The 17921-nt window shown below is 48.7% G+C and overlaps 3 pseudogenes; 1 reads left to right on the top strand and 2 right to left on the bottom strand.

Annotated features, from left to right (window-relative positions):
- The first annotated feature begins 9845 nt into the window (after window positions 1-9845).
- Window positions 9846-10566, top strand: LOC121837768 (annotated as a pseudogene).
- Window positions 10567-11849: 1283 nt separating this feature from the next.
- Window positions 11850-13076, bottom strand: LOC120842351 (annotated as a pseudogene).
- Window positions 13077-13084: 8 nt separating this feature from the next.
- LOC121837767 lies at window positions 13085-17060 on the bottom strand (annotated as a pseudogene).
- Between the last annotated feature and the right edge of the window lie 861 nt (window positions 17061-17921).

Below are 17921 nucleotides of genomic sequence, written 5' to 3'. Positions count from 1 at the left end.
ACACACCGCCGCTTCCACAACCCCTTGCACAACCGCCTTATATCGTGTGAGGGGGCGGGGGGGGTTCATCGACGGGAGTTGCCTCCACCGATAGCTTTCCATACTTATAACCCAATTATAAGGGTAAACGTGACAAACACGGTTGGAAAAGCTATAAAAATTCTGTCGGCCTAAGTCTCACCCAGCGCCTTTTACACTGGGTAAACGAAGCCCCGCTTCTCAACGTGCTTACAGCTCACAACGGCCGATGTTGACGGTGCCTTTCCCATCCTTAGTCTGACTGTCCATGCTCTTTTTAATCTCGAAGTTTTCGGGTGGTAGAATATGATACCAGCTTCTTTTTGGAAATTGCATTGCAGCGCTGAACAGTAGGTCAGCATGATCACAAACCTCCGATCGTGAGGAAACGGGCGCAGGGAAGCCAGCCAGATGCCAGAACGCGAAGCGGAGTCCGTCACCAGACGTCACGGTACACCTGACCCAATCAAGACGTGGCGACCGCAGCGACACTTGTGTTTGCTCTGAAGACTAATAGTACGCCGTGCAAGCAATACCATTGATCTCCACGACAATTTGCTAGATCGCGTGTCTCCGCTTGGTCGTTGCAGCTCAGGTGCGGCCACCGGATGGCCACCTTGGGACAAAGATTATCAGTCAACCTTTTGGAGCGTTGCGGAGGCTGGGCGGCAGTGAGCTGAAGACATGTTTTCTGCTCGTTCGTTGTCATTTACCGAAGAAGTTTGTTAAAACCCCGAACGGTGAGAATTGCGTTTGAGAACACGTGGAAATTTTTACGAAAGCTCAGCACCGCAAGAAAAAGGGGCAACTCGTCTAACGGAAGTCTTACCGTTCTGGCGGCATGATCAAAGCTTCCTTGGCATGCCAAAGTGCTGCATCTTTGTCTTCGCACGCTTGAATACCGATCAAGAATTAACGCGGTGTGGATTTGTTTCGTGAGTGCAAAGAGCATGAAGATGCATGTGCCTCTGGAGCAGCATTTTACTTTACTCTTACGACTGTATTTGTAACTTGCGGCACTTGCACTCCAGAAGCGGGCATGATCCAGTGGCGACAAAGGAGGGGTAGGAAGCTATGGCGACGACGACAGATTGCACACAATCATATGGACGGGCCACGTTTGAAAAACTTCAGATATCGCCGCTTCATACTTTTGCCTTCGAAAACCTACCTTCTTCCACAGCATTGCTCTATTTGTGCTGTCATGTGATCCATTTAAATAGATTTGGAACATAGCCATGGTTAATCCATAATAGCAACCACCGATTTCGTTTCCTATTGATAGCAACTCGCTGGAACAGCTGGGTGATAGAGAAGACGCCTATGTGCGACATACCTTCAAAGCTCTGCCATGGCATCGATTCTTGATAAGTATCCAAGCGTGAAAAGGCACAGAGACGCAGCAGTTTGGCAGGCCCAGGAAGCTTTGATCACGCCGCAAGACCGGCGAGACTCGACGTTCGACAAGTTGTGCCTTTTTCTTGCGGTGCCGCGCTGTTGCAAAAAATTTTATGCGATTTCAAAGGAAATTCTGATTGTTTACACATTGCGAGCGTTTGGCGCTCCTTTCACTATACAGAGGGGAGCGCCGCCGGAGACTGACACTCGAGCGTGCTCTTCGTGCTCCGAGCATTTCTTGGAGCACAAGTGACTTCTTTGCGCTCCGTGATGTCACGTCCACAAACAAGATGGCTGTGCCATTGTTGAGATTGTTGAAACAAAAGGCGTAGCCGGACAGCTGCTCCTTTTCAGTCATTAGTGGTTAATCCAGCAGGTAAAAACAATTTGATTTGAAAGTCAAGACAGCAATTAGCATTCCGGAAAAGGTTTGTTCATGTGCCTTGCCTGAGAACAAAGTGATCTATCGAACGAGCGTGCTGATAGCTCGGCGACAGAAAAGTTGCCGGCCGAGAAGACAGTGGGACGGCTGCCCTTTTTAAACTGCTTAGTCCAGCTGCAGCGAATAAAGATACTTAGATTGGAAAGCCGAAGCATCAGTTAGCATTGCGGGAAAGGTTTATTCATGCATCTCGCCTGAAAACGAATTCATCTATTGAACGGAAGGTTACCGACAGCACAGCGACAGAAAAGTTGTTGAGATGAGAAGACAGTCGGAGCGCTGCCCTTTCTAGGATGCTTTGCCCAGAGAATCAAGATACTTCGAATGGAAAGCCGAAACATCATGTTCATGTCTTGCCTGAAACGAATTGACGTGCTATCTATTGAACGACAGTGTTCCGGTATCGGCATAGCACATCAACAGCTTCCATCGCATTCCGTATCGCTGCAATACGGAACCACGAAATATCTGGCAAGTGTGAGGGTTTCGTGCGTCGACAAACGGGTTCAAGAATGTTGTCTTTAATTCAAATATAAACAGCTTGCACGGTCAATAAATAGATCAGCCAAGGTGCCTTTCCCCGCACGTGCTCGAAGCGAGTCTCCAAACCTCTCAGAAATACTTAAACGTTCGTAGAAACTTCATAACGTCGCCGTCTCTTTTACTTTGTACCCTGCCGCTCTACACTGGCTTTAATTAATTTACCACCGAAATAATTTTGGCTTCTCCCACCCGTATCCACGGGATGCCAGGTTCGTCATAACCGTGCGGTGGGAAGGAGCTTGTGCGGCTCGTCAATAGATTCGGTGTGTCGCGCTCCTGTACGCCATGCGCCGTTTAGTTGCTGTGCCTGGAGTATGAAACTCGGAGTGTCAGAGTAGGAGTAAAGGAGTGTGGACTTAAAGGGGAGCTGCAATCATACTTAAGCATCTACCTCTTTTGCGGTTTCCACGTCTCTTTGGGTTCGGGTAAGCCAGCGGGCACGGAGAGAATAACTAAATATCAGTGAGTCATATTTTAACCGGACGACGCGGAAACCTCTTCCACCTACGAGGGCGACCTGCATTGCCGAAAGCGCGGAATATGTGACGTCTTTGGTCCTGGGCTTACTACTGGTCAGAGCCGCTAAAAGCTTTTTTTTTAGTCGATACAAAATATAAGTGTCGCGAACCGTTTCAATTATGTATGAAAGTAGTTTTTGTTCAGTATTTTAGATCAGAAAAGAAACAAATGCAGTTTATAAAGTATGGAAACAAGAAAAGACCCGTCGACAAACCCGCCACCAAGCGGTGAAGAAAACGGCGCATACAGTAAAACCTCGTTATAACAAAGTTGAAGGAGCGGTCGTAATTATTTCGTTATAACCATTAGTTTGTTATAGCCAATGTTCATTTCTTCCCACTATTAGCAAGCAAGGGGAATTATGATTGCTTTGTTATATCCCGTTTTGTTATAACGAGGTTTTAGTGTACTAGAAAGGCGTAGTGGGATGAGGCTCCGACGAACAATGGGCTTAGAAAGGTCCCGGGTGTACGCGGTGGCGCTGCGGTCGTATACCGGCTCGAGGATCCGACCGGTTCCGAGCATTCCCAAGGCTTTCGGCGCGGGCTTGGCTGGCGATTTGACCCTTTGGCGGTATGGCAGCGCGAAGTGGCTCCCGTTCTGAACTGATCTTTACCCCGTGTTTACCGTCGTTTGTGGCCAATGAAGTGTTATGCCGAATTAGTCTTTAATCGCGCGGCAAATGCAATGCGAGCTGCCCTGGCCGCCCACTTCATACAGCCTAGTCAACACGTGCTTTAGTGGCACCCTCTCGAGCCGTCGACACTGAATGCGGCAGCCGTGAGCGCTCGATGAGCTCACTACTTCACGGCCACTCAAACCAGGACCTATGACGTCATGAAGGATGTTATTTTTTGCTTGTTTTTGTAAGTCTAATTTGCCTATAACTTTTAAAATAAAGCGAAATTTGAGAAAAGTTTCTTTAAATTACTAAGTTCAGTGCGCTCAGGTTCGGTCCAAATTAAAAACCAGTCAAAAAGTTATTGCAGGGCCACTTTAACGCTCCCAATGACGACAAACGAGCAAAAAACATGTCTGCAGCACGCTGCCGGCCAGCCTCTGCAACGCTGCAAAAGGTTAATTTTCCGTGTCCCAAGATGGTCGTCCGGCAGCCGCAATCACGGAGCGGGGAAGCGCAATTTAGCAATTGTTGTAGAGATCAGTAAAAAAATATGGAATGCATACCCTCCTAGCATCCATCAGGTTGGTGACTGCACAGCCACCAACAGTGGCTGTGCAGTAAGCATCTACCTCTTTTGCGGTTTCCACGTCTCTTTGGGTTCGGGTAAGCCAGCGGGCACGGAGAGAATAACTAAATATCAGTGAGTCATATTTTAACCGGACGACGCGGAAACCTCTTCCACCTACGAGGGCGACCTGCATTGCCGAAAGCGCGGAATATGTGACGTCTTTGGTCCTGGGCTTACTACTGGTCAGAGCCGCTAAAAGCTTTTTTTTTAGTCGATACAAAATATAAGTGTCGCGAACCGTTTCAATTATGTATGAAAGTAGTTTTTGTTCAGTATTTTAGATCAGAAAAGAAACAAATGCAGTTTATAAAGTATGGAAACAAGAAAAGACCCGTCGACAAACCCGCCACCAAGCGGTGAAGAAAACGGCGCATACAGTAAAACCTCGTTATAACAAAGTTGAAGGAGCGGTCGTAATTATTTCGTTATAACCATTAGTTTGTTATAGCCAATGTTCATTTCTTCCCACTATTAGCAAGCAAGGGGAATTATGATTGCTTTGTTATATCCCGTTTTGTTATAACGAGGTTTTAGTGTACTAGAAAGGCGTAGTGGGATGAGGCTCCGACGAACAATGGGCTTAGAAAGGTCCCGGGTGTACGCGGTGGCGCTGCGGTCGTATACCGGCTCGAGGATCCGACCGGTTCCGAGCATTCCCAAGGCTTTCGGCGCGGGCTTGGCTGGCGATTTGACCCTTTGGCGGTATGGCAGCGCGAAGTGGCTCCCGTTCTGAACTGATCTTTACCCCGTGTTTACCGTCGTTTGTGGCCAATGAAGTGTTATGCCGAATTAGTCTTTAATCGCGCGGCAAATGCAATGCGAGCTGCCCTGGCCGCCCACTTCATACAGCCTAGTCAACACGTGCTTTAGTGGCACCCTCTCGAGCCGTCGACACTGAGTGCGGCAGCCGTGAGCGCTCGATGAGCTCACTACTTCACGGCCACTCAAACCAGGACCTATGACGTCATGAAGGATGTTATTTTTTGCTTGTTTTTGTAAGTCTAATTTGCCTATAACTTTTAAAATAAAGCGAAATTTGAGAAAAGTTTCTTTAAATTACTAAGTTCAGTGCGCTCAGGTTCGATCCAAATTAAAAACCAGTCAAAAAGTTATTGCAGGGCCACTTTAACGCTCCCAATGACGACAAACGAGCAAAAAACATGTCTGCAGCACGCTGCCGGCCAGCCTCTGCAACGCTGCAAAAGGTTAATTTTCCGTGTCCCAAGATGGTCGTCCGGCAGCCGCAATCACGGAGCGGGGAAGCGCAATTTAGCAATTGTTGTAGAGATCAGTAAAAAAATATGGAATGCATACCCTCCTAGCATCCATCAGGTTGGTGACTGCACAGCCACCAACAGTGGCTGTGCAGTCTATATGCCCATCAATATCAACGCATGTAGCCATTTGCAGGCAGTCGCATCCTTTCGAAGATCAATCTGGCCTTCGTCAGGCACCAGCTTTCGCTCTCAGCACACAGCCACTGTTCGTGGGCTTCGAGGCTGCTCGCATCTTCACCCTCCACAGGCGGGGCAGCCCCGGTCTGTAAATGTAGATTATGAATATGGCAGGTATTATTTGATAACACTTTATGTTTTGGCCGTGTAAAAAAAAAATCTGCATTCCATTTTCTAACATATCTGTTATGAAATAACAAGGTCAGGTGGAACGGCTCGAGTTCGCTGACTGAAAGACAGAGGGCTTAGCCTGAACCAATATCCTAGCAGCCTTCGATATTGGTGTGGGGGGAGAGAAGGCTGAACCTCTAAAGATGTCTTTAAATGATTCTCTAAATGCTTAACTCCAAAGTTTCAGGCTGCTGCACTTTAACGTTCTGAACTTTTTCCAACATATATTTGCGCTGTCGCTAACCATGTTCCATTTGCCAATTTTTTACACGCCCCTTTTCCTCCAATCAGAACAGCACGAGAGTCCGCCGTGAACAGACTCGGCATCATCGTGTGTCATATATCCCCGATGATTGCCTTCCCCACTAAGATGCATTAAAGCCAAGGCTCGAGCACAAGCTCATAGCATCGCTAGATGGTCGCACTGCACGAACCCTCGTGCAGCCTGAGTATCTACTAGTACTGGTAAAAGCGAGCGAGTTGAAAATGAATACTTAAAATCGAAAGAATAAAGCGCGAGGGACAAGCCCAGGAAAACCACGTAAAGCCTGGTTCAAACAGTTGCGTTTGACCGCGTTGCGGCTGCGAGAAACCAGGACATCCCTGCTGCTTATATCGCGTGCCAAGATGATTCTTTGAATTGGAATCCACGCTTCATACGAAGCACAGATGTGCCGGTGACTCGTTTTCGGTTCTAAACGCAACGCAGACAAACACACTCAAACGCAAGTGTCGGAACCGACCTTTACAGTACAGGCTCACAGTAAAGCTGTGAGCCCGAACCGTCTCGCACGTCTAGCCTTCGCTTTAGTACATCTCAGGATGAGACGGAATGTATCATAATAGAACCGATGTGGTCTCACCATTCTGAGCAGAAGTGCGTGAGTAACCGATGCTATTTTCGTGGTCGCTTGCACGTAAACAACCAAGGAGCTTGTACACAACGCCGGCATTCATCTGGCTTGAAAACAACTTGAGCGTTGGCTTGGCTTGGATGTCAGCTGCCCATTGTGCTTTCTTGAACTTCACGAAATCCTCTAAATTGAGCAGGCTGCTTCTTGACTTCTGCTGTCGGCGCGTATGTCTGCAATTCGGCGGTTTCCGAGTTCGACGATTCGGAAATCATGGGTGTACCACCGCAGCACCCTCTTAACACGATTTCGGTAGCCGTAGGGTGTAAAAAGGATGTACGAAGGGTGTAGGCCTTTCCGTACACCCTTAAATATTCAAAAATCATGTAAAAATGGTGTAGGAAGGGTGTGAGCTCGGAAAAACACCCTTCTAACACGAACATGGGTGTTGAAATTTTTAGTGTGTAGTTCTATCCCAATCTGTTGGGGATCTGCCTGGAGCCCCGACGTCTGGAGGCAGAGGCCGTACATTTTTACTTTTTCCGCGCTTCGTTGCGTAGCGCCAGCGAGCACTACATGACCGACTTCCGAGAAGCTTCTCGCCTTCTGTAAAACACCTCGATGAAACCTCGCACTTCAGAAAACCGAGGATATCGGCCAAAGTTAATGATGCTCCCGTCGAGCAATCGCTAAAGGTCCTGTGCGGGGCCGCCATTTTGATTGCGGGGAGCGGGGAACGGGGGAGGGTAGAGGGACCTTCGGGGTGGGTGGGGAGGGTGACGGTGACGACCGCGGACGGCACCTAGCGGCGGAACGCCGAACCTGTCGGTCCAGGTCGTTTTGGGAGCTGCGCGCCCGCGCCTTGCCGGCAGCGCCGGCAGTGTAGTCTGCTCGTGTTACATTGTTTACTGTTCTCGCGTGTGGCACGTTGTACGCCGTAGCGCGCGATGGCATCCGAAACCAAGGGAAAAAAGTCGAAGGAGTTCTGTTGTGTTCCCCAGTGCTCGTCGGCGCGGTGGAAAGACACTGCATTATCATTCCGTCGCTTCCCGGGAGCAGACGAAGCCTCTGGATCTCCCCTTACGCCAACACATCGTTGCAGGCTTTAGGTCGCCAAACTAAGGATTGGAAAGAAAGTGTCGAGGACGATGATTGTCTGCTCGAAACACTTTCATGAGAGTGACTAGTTCTTACCTGGTAAGTGCTTTATTATTCGATCGTAATTATCAGCACTAGGCAAAGGAACGGCAGATGACACAGACTGTAACTGTAACGTTACTGTAACGTGCTAGCTCTCGCAGCCGCGTTGGCCGCGTCTCTGGAAGGGTCAGGATAGTTGTGGTACAGGTAGTGCTATCGGAACGCATTTGGCGAGAAGCAAACGCGCGGAGCTTGGAAGCAAGAACAGGGCGCGACACGAGACGCTCGTACTAGAGGATCGAACTCGGAGCCTATCGCCGTCTTCATTCACTTTATCTTCCGAGCGTCGAGCACGTTGAAACAGGCATAATTTTTGCGATGATAACTTTATAAGATATCGGGAAAGGTTTTCCGGCGTACCTGCAGAGTACAAGTTCGCTGACGTCTGCACAACTTAGCGTTAGCGAACTGCACAAATTCTCTAACCTCAACTCCCTGCTGTTTCCAAGGCTTGGGCCATAATCATGCAAAATTCAAAGCAGCTCCAGCCTCGCGAATCTTCGTGCTTCCAAAAATTTGGCTGCTCGTTTCTCAGCCGGCGTTTACTGCGCTAAATGCAATGTTACTCTGGCGCAGGTGTAACATGTGCGAAGCGACGACTAAAAAGGACAGCAGTGCCAAGCGAACGTCTCCCTGTGCTCTCGACGCACGATGCACACAAGTTGGCTCGAGCGCAAAGGCTGCGTGCATCAAGGTCGGAGAGACAACAGCGCCGTGCCGAGGCTGCCCAGGCAGCCCAACTGCGCATACATGTAAGTAGTACATTGCTGCCCTCATCAGGGCCCATCTGTGCCTGCAAGAGCGTGGAAACGTCTCTGGAAACGTTAGTGGTACTTATCTACACCTATACATCACTCACTTCCCATTTCAGGTCAACTGTGAAAACTGCAAAAATGTTCCTGATAGAGATGAGGACCTGGATCACAACAGCAGCTTTGGGGACGCCGTCACACCAGTTGAGATGGAGGTGGCACATCTCCTGGCCACGTTTGGCCATGTTAACACCAAGGTTGGTATTATTGTATTCTTGCTTGACGTGTTGACCCCGACACTATGGCAAGCTTTTGGCATGGGTAAGGTTTCGAAAATCATTTATTCTAGCTATGGTTGCAGCTCTCACAAAAGGCAGTAGATCGGTAGGAAACGATTTGGCACATTATTAGCTGTCGAAGCGGGGTGCTCACTCCCAGTGGCATCCTTTGGAGGGCACATCTGATGTGGGCAGTGTTCTATAATTGACACAGTTTGCTCCAAGTTTAACATTTTGTACCTTGCCGTCCATAAACCTACTCGCACTCAGGATCAGCCCGTGTTATCACGTCATGTAACCCACTGTAGTAGATTCTGAACACAACCGTGTGGTTCAATCAACTCAATGTTTAACTTTGCTGGTTTGAAAGTTTATTTGATCACAGTACGTTGGAGGGTTTGAACATTGTCAAAAGTTCGAAAATAGGCGAACTTTTCAAACGTACGGTTCCATAAAATTTTGCGGCAGCATCATAATGCCTAATCCTCATTTAGCAAATGAAATTCAAGAAAATGTTCTGAACTGCCTTCAACATAACTGTTTTATAAACCATATTCCCTCCAATATTTTTAATGTATCCTTATCTACTGTTGTGCATCACTTCTCATTCCAGGCCCACTGCGGAAGTCTTGCCAGAGAAGACGAGGATTTACATTCCAGTAGCAGAGCTTTTGGATACACAGAAGCCGACATGGAAGCAGCATATGTGTGCTGGCCACCTTCAATCACGCAGCTAAAGCTCAACAGACAGCATTGTCCACAAACAGTTGTGTTGACAAAGCTGTGGAAGTTTGCACTGGGGATTTTGGACGGAGATTCACTGATATTCTGTCAGCAGAAAACATAAATACATTGACAGGCGTCACTTCGATGGAGCTGCTGGAGACACTGACCGCATGGGCTGGCAAATATTACGAAATCACTGCAAGGCACCATGTGTCCCTAAAAGAGAGATTGGTCTTATGCATGATGAAGATGAAACATAACACTTCTACAACATTTCTCAGCAAGCTGTTTGGCTGCACAGTGACTAAGTGCACGGACGTGCTAGTTAAGCTGATACCCATTTTGGGCAAAGTTTTGTCCTCGGTGGTAGTGCTCCCATCAAAAAGCGAAACACTCATGAACGTGCCCACCTCTTTTGTCAAATATCAGAACGTCCGTCTCGTGCTTGACTGCACTGAGGTTCCCGTCGCACAGCCAAAGTGTCTCAATTGTGCATTGCGGATGTATCCTTTTACAAGAAAGGGTTCACTTGAAATATATGGTGAGTGTAACCCCGGGGGGTCTGATCACTCATATCAGTGCAGGGTATAGGGGTCGAGCCTCGGATAAACACATCTTTGAGGAAAGCACGGGGGTCGACCTGCTGCTTCCGGTAATTGACAACGTCATGGTTGACCGGGGCTTTTTAATCGAGCAAATCTGCGAGGACGGACTGATTAAAGTAATTCGGCCACCGTTCAAAAAACAACGGAAGCAGATGAGCCACACAGATGCTCTGGTCACCCAGAGAATCGCGTCTGCAAGGGTGCACGTCGAACGTGTCATTCAACGCATGAAAATATTTAAGATCTTGAGCACAAAGGTCACATGGAACACGGTGCCCCTTTTAGACGACATCATGATGATTGCGGCAGGTCTGACCAACCTTTCGGCACCAATCCTTGCACCAGAGAGATTTCTTTAAAGTGTGGCTGCTCGAAGCCGGCCTATCGCATGACTGAAGATCAACTCTGCTTCATCTAGGGTCTCAGAGAAACAACGTGCCATGCTGTGTACAAGGTGTCTACCGAACTACCTCTTTCAGAGTCTCTAACTTTTCCAGGTTTTTTCTATCTTCGTTAAATGCCCCGGCCATTAATTCGATTGAATTAGTGTTTCTTAAACCAAAAAAGTACTATTTGGTCTACTACTGGTGAAACGATCCAATAGCAACTCTTCCCTTTTGACTAGGTGGTGGCTTGAGCTGCTTCGTGATGTTTCGGGCAATATTAGTTTGCATGGCCGTGTTGATGCGCGACTCTCAGGTGTCATCGCACACCGCCGTGCATCTTTTATGGGTCATCTTTCCTGATTTAGTCAACTTTCTGATGATTTCCCTGATAACTCCCCGTGTTTTTTAGGTGATCTTTCCAGATTAGTAGCCACTGTGTACAGCTTTCTTGAGCAAAAAAACGGCTATTTTGCTGATGAAAACATTTTTGCAAAGAGTATGTCGCCGATGTTTGCTGTGAAGCCTATGCTACAGAACGGAATGTGAAAAGCCGTTCCCTGTATGGGCGGTAACACCATTATGACCCGACAGCTGTAGTTGATCACGGTTGTTTTTGCATTTAATGTAAACATCTGAGCTTGTGGTAAAAAGATTTGGTATATGGTATGTGATTTGATATTTGTTTTTTTTTTATTCTTTGCAAGAGAACTACTATTCCATTCCCTTATTTCTCGAATAATCAGCCATCATCCTGAATTTTTTGTAATTGAGCAGAGTTACCCCTTGAAGACAAGAAATGTGAGTTGTGATTAGATTGCGAGAAGAATGCCTGTGAAACTTCTGAATAAAGATAATTCTGCTTAACAGCATTGCACACCAATTTATTTTAGCATTCAGATTACAGTATGTTCAAACACGCTCTTGCAAATTATTTGGAATGGCACTGTATATTCTCAACACAAACATTTTTATAAACTTTTACAGCAGAGAAACACAGAGCCTCGCTGCACTCGTTCAAGCGGTTTGTGCAGGACCGCCCTCTTGTAAATTTCTATCGTCTGGCCACAAACCTCCTAGGTACTGCTTGCTCTTTTGCAGCAGTGCCAGTAGGGGGACCGGGGTATCACCACCTAAAGAATAAAAAACAATACTGACATCAAAAAGGTGGTGTTTGGGTAGCATTGGCACTGTTAAACATGTAATCATAATAATAACCTTTATTTGCAAAGAAGTTTTATCCCGGGTGGCTTGCTCAGCTAGAACAGAAAGGCGAAAGCCCGTACGCTTGTGCGTCTGCTAGCCAACCACCCGGGGCAGGAAAAAGCAAGGACAAAAACATAACAGAAAAATGATAACAACATATGTACACGCTAGAGAAGGGATCGCGAGAATGCGCGGCGGAGAGCGGCTGATTCTGTCCGGTCGGTAGGGAGGGGGGAACGAACAGACAAGGGGGCGGCCAAAAAGTCCCTAAGGGCGGTCGGGAGCGCAGAGTTGGTATGGCACACAGTACGTGCAAGCTGTGGATCTGGCTGGCCGGATCGCTTCCCTACTCGGATGTAGGAGCCAAGGGGAGTACCTACCATAGACCCGTCGAGCAGCCGACACAATAGTCCAACCCGAGCCACAGTCCGGCGGTGCCGGAGACTCTGCCACCTAAGAGCCTTAAGCCGAGCCTCGTACGGAGGTGGAGGGGCACGCCGGCCCAGCATGCGAAAGTAGAGAGTCCGGGTGGCCCGACGTTGCATGCCCTCTAGTCTCTCCACCAGGTGGGCCTGAAATGGGCACCATACAGAGCAGTAGTACTCGAGCTTAGGCAACAACAAGGCAGTATACAGTGCACGAAACGTTTCAGGCCCCCAGGCCCTTGATACACGGGTAACAAAACCGAGAGTTTGGCGTGCCTTTGAGACAGTGCTGGTGATGTGCTGAGAGAAGTCAAGAGAAGAAGAGAAGACAACTCCCAGGATAGGAAGCGACTGAACGACGGCAATCGGAGCACCTGACAGGGAGTAAGCTGGGAGTGAAACAGAACGACTGTTGGTGATGCGCATTACAGCACTTTTGAGCTGGCTTATCGGGAGGTTGTTGATTTTGGCCCAGCAGCCGATCTTGTCAAGGAAGTAATGGACGCCCGACACAAAGAGGGGCGATGTTACTGGGGCCAGAATAGTGGTGTCATCTGCGTATTGGACAAGCAGACATTCGCTAGATGTAGGCATGTCGTTGACGTAAAATAGAAAGATGGTGGGCCCCAAAACTGAGCCCTGGGGTACCCCAAAGGTGACAGTGAAGTTGTCAGAGACCTCGCCGTGAAACAGCAAGCGCTGGTTACGGCCAGTTAGAAGGCGGCTCAAACAAAGCAGTAGGGAGCCGCACACCCCGTGTTGTGCAATTTTCTGAAGGAGGATGGAGTGGTCCAAAGTGTCAAAAGCATTGCACAGATCCAGTTGGATCAAGTCTGTCGGCGTCCGGTTGTCCATATTGTTACTCACATAGTCTGCGACAGTAGTAAGGGTGGTCCCGCAGCTTCGGTTAGGTCTAAAACCATGCTGGGAAGCAGAAAGAAGATTATTGTTGTCTAGGAAACGGAGGAGGTGCTGATTAATTACACGTTCAAAGGTTCGGCACAGGATAGAAGTGATTGAAATTGGCCGGTAGCTGGAGGGATCGTTGACAGGTTTTTGTTTGTTCTTGTGCACTGGGATCACAAAGGCTTTCTTCCAGGGGGCGGGGACGTAAGCATTGTCCACGAAAGATTGGAAGAGATGAAGCGTAGGGAAAGAAACATAGGGGTGCAGTGCCTTGAGGAAGGTAGGGGCAATCCGGTCAGGCCCAGTGGAGTGAAAGGTCTTGATAAGACGCACTGCTTCGTGCAGTTCATCGAGTGACATTTTAACAGTTTTTAGTGTGACAGCTCGGGAAGGCACGGAGGCCTTGAGCTGCTAGATGATGTGGTCAGGGTCGGGAGAAGAGACGCTGGAACTGAAAACCGAAGAAAAATGGGAGGTGAATAGTTGGGCAATGTCTTTGGGCGACTTTATGGGTCGGTTGCCAACGGAGAAACAGGGTTGCTGTCGACTGGACTGAAGTCTGTTGAAGAACGCCCAGAACAGTTTCGGGTCTTTTTTCGCCTTAACAGAGATGGTGTGGGCGTAGTCCATGTGGGCCCGGTAGATGGCAGCTTTGAGCGAGCGCTGTAGATCTTTGGCTTTGTGGAGGGTCGTGCTACACTTTAGGCGAGCAGCGCGCTTGAAGAGAGCACGTTTACGACTGGCCATTTTTCTGATATCTGGAGTCATCCGTGGGGACCTCTTTCTTTGTGAACAGCGAGACTTACTCGGCACACATTCCTTCTGGATAGCATCCACAAAGCCGCACCAGAGTTCATAATTATCAGAGCAGTCCTCACCCATCGTGAGACACCAGGGGGCAAGGTGCGCTAACTGTGCCATATGGGCACAGTCCATCTGATAAAAATTCCACACGGTACATGCAAAGAGACCTTTTCGGGGGAGGCTTACTGCATATTCGACCTCTACTGCGCGATAGTCACTACCGGACAGACCAGGGTATACTTTAGAGAAGAGGATCCTACTTATGTCTGGGGTGAGCACGAGGTCGAGAAATGTCGGGGCACGGTCTTGTACTTGATAGCTGGCAGAGCGGCACACCTGTTGCAGGCCGACAGCAGATATGACGTCTAGGAGGACGTCATCCATGTTGTCGCTGGGAGAAGGCTCTTCGTCAGTGTTGCCAACTCAAAAATTGAAAACCCGCAGTCGGAATCCCGGAAACCGCTAAAAAACCGCTAAATCCAAAACACAGCGCGAAACGACTTTTTAAACATTTTTTTTTTTGCTTTAATTCTTGACAAAGGTATAATAACAGTATAGATCATATCAATGCCATCTGAAAGGAAGCTTTCCTTTTGTTTTGACTAGAAATCTGTCACGCCAAGCCAAGTTCACCCAGGTGATCCGAAGCCAAAATTACAGAGTGAGCGCAAATGAACATGGCAAGGGACCCTTCAGCAGTGCGTGACTAGTCAGACACGTTCAACTTGCAGAGTCGTCTGCTATCAGAGAAGAAACGTGCAGCGGCCGAAACAGGCTTCTTCGTTGCAGCGTGCGCGACCAAATCCACATTCTTCGCAGATAGTTCTGTTATGAAATAGCGGCACCTGGCTCGTCTGCTATCACCAGGAAACTCCAGTAGCCAGTCTTTAAGTCGTTTTAAGTCCTTTGTGGACTAATTTGTGCTACCTGCTTCAACCGAAGTGCGGTTGGTGAAGCACTGGCACCACATGGATGCAAGCATTCACGTGCGGTCAGTGCAGGTTTCCGAAAAACCGGCTTTGTCATGCGTGCTGGTTTCTACTTGCAGAAGACTGCGCAGTATTAACGTGAACGGTCAAAAATAGTCGTGCAAAGATAAAACCAACAGGAATCCGTCAAAAAAACAAGGCAGTTGATATTAACTGTCGAGAACATATTCAAGATTTAAGCAACACGCAGTCCTTCACAGCTTCTGCAGTGCCTCCTTGATGCTGGCCATCGTCGAAGAAAGGCTTGCAAGCATTTCGTCCGTCCGCGCAGTCTCCTGATGCAGAGAACTAGCTTCTCGCTCTATGTCTTCGATGGCCGACGCCCAAGACGTTCTGTCGAACTTGTCGGAATCCTGAATCATGGCGACGACGATGCCACCGCAGTTCTCTGCGTTCTTGTCGAGCGCACTCTTTGCCTGCATGATGACGGTTTCCACTTTGGCTGCCCCAGCATCAAAGAGGCCCTGCAGTCTCTCGATAGCCAGTTGAACTGAAGACATTTCGGAAGAAGGGTCCCTATAATCTGCCTTCACTTCAAGCACGGGGACGACCGGTGGACACGACTCACGATCACGAACACCGTGGGAAGGTGCAAATCACAGTTGTGCAAACACCGGAGACTCTAGTGTTGCCAACTCAAAAATTAAAAACCCGCAGTCGGAATCCCAAAAACCGCTAAAAAACCGCTAAAAAAACCGCTAAATCCAAAACACAGCGCAAAACGACTTTTAGACACTTTTTTTTGCTTTAATTCTTGACAAAGGTATAATAACAGTATAGATCATATCAAATGCCATCTGAAAGGAAGCTTTCCTTTTGTTTTGACTAGAAATCTGTCACGCCACGCCATAGTTCACCCGGGTGATCCGAAGTCGAAATTGCAGAGTGAGCGCATACGAACATGGCAAGGGACCCTTCAGCAGTGCGTGACTAGTCAGATCAGTTCAACTAGTAGAGTCGTCTGCTACCAGAGGAGAACGGTGCAGCGGCCGAAACATGCTTCTTCGTTGCAGCGTGCGCGACCAAATCCACATTCTTCGCAGATAGTTCTGTTGTTAAATAGCGGCACCTGGCTCGTCTGCTATCACCAGGAACCTCCAGTAGCCAGTCTTTAAGTTTGGGGTCTTATAGCCAGTATTTTCTAAACTTTTGAGCGCACTTCATCGCGCCCATTTCACGAAACAATGACAAAAACGTCAAAGGAAAATTGGAACATTCATGCTGTTCAAACGTGCGCGCACAAAACGGGGAGGCATGTTCCGACATTCGACGTCTTAATGTTTTGAGGACGTCACAGGCGTTACTCTCACAAACCAGAACATTACTGAGAGTCAGCGAAGAGGACTGTGGCTTATTATTCTTATTATTGTGGATATGAAAGGTGCACAGTCGACAGTAAATCGATATAAAACTTCTATATCTCTGAAAAAACGCCAAGGTTACATAAAATCGGCTAAAAATCCCGCCGCCCGCTAAACAATAATTTATCCCGCTAAACAGAACCAAAAACCGCTAAATTGGCAACACTGCGTCTTCGTGGCTCCACCATTCAATGTGAGAGTTAAAATCTCCCAGCAGGAACACGTCTCTGTAGGTCTCGAATCTCACACGGGAAGGCGAGGCGTCTAGGAGGGTGTACGAGACCTCACGGCGATTGGGTGGGCAGTACACACAGGCGAAAAGGATTGGCACCCGCGGAAGGAGTACTTCAACGAAGACCGCCTCGAGACCTGGGGACTCAAAGTCATCCCTGCGGTTCACAGAGATGCTGGATGGCGTGGCGATGAGGACGCCCCCCACCCCCCCCCCCCTCCCCACCTTCCCCCCCCCCCCTTGCCACTTCAGTCCTTCCGGAAAACTGCATTAGTCGAGTCAAAAATCTCACTGTCCTGAACGCCGGGGTCGAGCCAGGTTTCGAATATGAGGATGACCGATGAGCGAGGGAGAGACGCAACCGTGGCCTGTAGGTCGATAACCTTGTTTTTGATGCTGCGGCCTTGTGCATTGGCTGGCTGGGGGCGAAAAAAGGCTGCCGTCGAAGGGGGGCAACGCGCAAACACGGCAGTACCATTTGGCGGGAAATGCAGTGAGTCGCCTGTATGCTGGGAGCGAGAGAAGCTCCCACTTGCAGTGGAACCATGAGTAGCATCCATCGCACTGTAGCGCAGCCACTCACTCGAGCACTGGCTGGTGACAGCGGGGGCAGATGAGCCGCAATCCAGGTCCAGGATTTGGCAGTACATCACCAGCGAGGAGGAGCAGCCAGGTGATGGGAGGCTGCTGGAGGGAGTGTGCACCTTAACCTCGAGCCAGTTGCGTGAGCTTCACAGTAGGCCTAGCATCGATGCCGACAGAACCAAGAGAACGAGTGTGAGCAGCCGCAATATGAAGCTTGGGTGAGGTGCTCACGGGCCCCCGATACGACAGGAGATTGTTGACGGAGCGCCACAAATTACTACGAAATAGAGCAAGAGTCGGACATGCACAAAGACGTGGCCGCACCCCATTTTGCGTGCTCGACGACGGTGGGCCGGTAGGTTTTAGTGCCGATGGCTAACAAGTAAACACAAGTGCCAAAAAGCATGCTCCCATACCTTCTTCGTTAGTCGTCGCAACTCTTAAAACGTCTTGAGTGCTTCCTGAAAAAACAAAATTATTGCGGCTTCAATTTGGAATTGAAGAAGAGGGCCCAACTGTTAACATTCAGCTGGAGCACATGGCCTTGGCTACACCTCAGGAATGGGGCCCGGCAACTCGTGTCACACCATAGGCCCGGTAACCAAAGTCCGAACTTTGAAACGATATTGAGGAGATGTGATCCACTCCAAGTCCAAGGCTACCAAGATTCAAGACCTGTGAGCAATTTCTTTTAGGATTTGACACTGTAGGGCTGTTCGATTCGGCCATGAAGTTCCGAAGTAGTTCAGAGGAGTGCAGGGTTTATGTAGTGGTGGCGGAGAACCAGTGTAACCGCAGCTTGTAACTGGGGGTGTAATCTACC

This window comes from Ixodes scapularis, unplaced genomic scaffold (assembly GCF_016920785.2).
Source record: "Ixodes scapularis isolate PalLabHiFi unplaced genomic scaffold, ASM1692078v2 PGA_scaffold0__279_contigs__length_252992795, whole genome shotgun sequence".
Taxonomy (NCBI): Eukaryota; Metazoa; Arthropoda; class Arachnida; order Ixodida; family Ixodidae; genus Ixodes; species Ixodes scapularis.
The sequence above is the reverse complement of the archived record's forward strand: the minus strand, read 5'-3'. Positions and strand labels throughout refer to the sequence as shown.